This window comes from Oncorhynchus gorbuscha, unplaced genomic scaffold (assembly GCF_021184085.1).
Source record: "Oncorhynchus gorbuscha isolate QuinsamMale2020 ecotype Even-year unplaced genomic scaffold, OgorEven_v1.0 Un_scaffold_19867, whole genome shotgun sequence".
Lineage (NCBI taxonomy): Eukaryota > Metazoa > Chordata > Actinopteri > Salmoniformes > Salmonidae > Oncorhynchus > Oncorhynchus gorbuscha.
This window is the reverse complement of record NW_025761182.1, coordinates 1-2,952: the sequence shown is the minus strand read 5'-3', so window position 1 is coordinate 2,952 and position 2,952 is coordinate 1. Positions and strand designations below refer to the sequence as shown.

The window sequence follows — 2,952 nt, the reverse complement described above, 5'->3', positions numbered from 1 at the left end:
TTAAGGCGATGGACTGCTAATCCATTGTGCTCTGCATGCATGGGTTAGAATCCCATCCTCATCTTGTAACAATTACAATTCTGTGCTTTTTTTGGCACTGGAAGATTTTGACTTTCACAAACACTGGTAAAATTGCTGACTGCCACAGCGAGAGCACAGGACTTGGTATCTGAGTGGTAAGGCGATGAACTTTTGAACCGACACCTCAACACACTTAATCAAGCACTTGAGACCACTCGGCCTGACAACACGTTTGTTAAATGTCTCGATGGGATCGACACATGGCCTTGCCAGTGCTCTACCAAACTTTCATTGATTTCAATCTAAGGGTTTACATACAGCAACTACAGTTTTTGAAAGTCATTTGCCACTACAAAATTCAGGATGGGGTGGCCGAGTGGTTAAGGCGATGGACTGCTAATCCATTGTGCTCTGCATGCATGGGTTCGAATCCCATCCTCATTTGTAACAATTACAATTCTGTGCTTTTTTTGGCACTGGAAGATTTTGACTTTCACAAACACTGGTAAAAGAGCACAGGACTTGGTATCTGAGTGGTTAAGGCGATGGACTGCTAATCCATTGTGCTCTGCATGCATGGGTTAGAATCTCATTGTATAACAATTACAATTCTGTGCTTTATTTTGGCACTGGAAGATTTTGACTTTCACAAACACTGGGAAAATTGCTGACTGCCACAGCGAGAGCACAGGACTTGGTATCCGAGTGGTAAAGGCGATGAACTGCATGTGTGGATTATAACACCAACCTCTTCACAAAACATTTGTTATTTCCTCTCTTACATGGCCCCACATGAATATAGAATCCCTGCGCAATCCTAGAGTGACTAATAAGATTCAGGTATTGAAGAATAGCTTCACCAAGGGTAACCTCAATGGTGGGATTTGAACCGACACCTCAACACACTTAATCAAGCACTTGAGACCACTCGGCCTGACAACACGTTAGTTAAATGTCTCGATGGGATCGACACATGGCCTTGCCAGTGCTCTACCAAACTTCATTGATTTCAATCTAGGGTTTACAACACGTTTGTTAAATGTCTCGATGGGATCGACACATGGCCTTGCCATTGCTCTGCCTAACTTTCATTGATTTCAATCAAGGGTTTTACATACAGCAACTACAGTTTTTGAAAGTCATTTGCCACTACCAAAATTCAGGATGGGGTGGCAGAGTGGTTAAGGCTGCTAATCCATTGTGATGCATGGGTTAATCCATTCATCGTGCAATTACATTTCTGTGCATTTTGGCACTGGAAGATTTTGAATTCACAAACACTGGGAAAATTGCTGACTGCCATTGGTATCTGTGGTTAACAACTTACATTTCTGTGCTTTATTTTGGCACTGGAAGATTTTGACTTTCACAAACACTGGTAAAATTGCTGACTGCCACAGCGAGAGCACAGGACTTGGTATCTGAGTGGTTAAGGCGATGGACTGCTAATCCATTGTGCTCTGCATGCTGCTCATTGTATAACAATCCTGTGCTTTATTTTGTGCTCTGCATGCATGGGTTAGAATCTCATTGTATAACAATTACAATTCTGTGCTTTATTTTGGCACTGGAAGATTTTGACTTTCACAAACACTGGTAAAATTGCTGACTGCCACAGGAGAGCACAGGACTTGGTATCTGAGTGGTGAAGGCGATGAACTGCATGTGTGGATTATAACACCAACCTCTTCACAAAACTTTTGTTATTTCCTCTCTTACATGGCCCCACATGAATATTGAATCCCTGCGCAATCTAGAGTGACTAGTAGGATTCAGGTATTGAGAATAGCTTCACCAAGGGCAACCTCAATGGTGGGATTTGAACCGACACCTCAACACACTTAATCAAGCACTTGAGACCACTCGGCCTGACAACACGTTTGTTAAATGTCTCGATGGGATCGACACATGGCCTTGCCAGTGCTCTACCAAACTTTCATTGATTTCAATCTAGGGTTTACAACACGTTTGTTAAATGTCTCGATGGGATCGACACATGGCCTTGCCATTGCTCTGCCTAACTTTCATTGATTTCAATCAAGGGTTTACATACAGCAACTACAGATTTTGAAAGTCATTTGCCACTACCAAAATTCAGGATGAGGTGGCCGAGTGGTTAAGGCGATGGACTGCTAATCCATTGTGCTCTGCATGCATGGGTTCGAATCCCATCCTCATCGTGTAACAATTACATTTCTGTGCTTTATTTTGGCACTGGAAGATTTTTTACATTCACAAACACTGGGAAAATTGCTGACTGCCACAGCGAGAGCACAGGACTTGGTATCCGAGTGGTAAAGGCGATGAACTGCATGTGTGGATTATAACACCAACCTCTTCACAAAACATTTGTTATTTCCTCTCTTACATGGCCCCACATGAATATAGAATCCCTGCGCAATCCTAGAGTGACTAATAAGATTCAGGTATTGAAGAATAGCTTCACCAAGGGTAACCTCAATGGTGGGATTTGAACCGACACCTCAACACACTTAATCAAGCACTTGAGACCACTCGGCCTGACAACACGTTAGTTAAATGTCTCGATGGGATCGACACATGGCCTTGCCAGTGCTCTACCAAACTTCATTGATTTCAATCTAGGGTTTACAACACGTTTGTTAAATGTCTCGATGGGATCGACACATGGCCTTGCCATTGCTCTGCCTAACTTTCATTGATTTCAATCAAGGGTTTTTACATACAGCAACTACAGTTTTTTGAAAGTCATTTGCCACTACCAAAATTCAGGATGGGGTGGCAGAGTGGTTAAGGCGATGGACTGCTAATCCATTGTGCTCTGCATGCATGGGTTAGAATCTCATTGTATAACAATTACAATTCTGTGCTTTATTTTGGCACTGGAAGATTTTGACTTTCACAAACACTGGGAAAATTGCTGACTGCCACAGCGAGAGCACAGGACTTGGT

At 42.7% G+C, this 2,952-nt stretch overlaps 2 non-coding genes across 2 annotated transcripts; both read left to right on the top strand.

Annotated features, from left to right (window-relative positions):
• Positions 1-383: 383 nt before the first annotated feature.
• Positions 384-465, top strand: trnas-gcu. The gene has a single exon. It is a non-coding gene; the product is annotated as a tRNA-Ser (tRNA).
• Positions 466-2,119: 1,654 nt separating this feature from the next.
• On the top strand, positions 2,120-2,201 carry trnas-gcu. Its single transcript has one exon. It is a non-coding gene; the product is annotated as a tRNA-Ser (tRNA).
• The last annotated feature ends 751 nt before the right edge of the window (positions 2,202-2,952 follow it).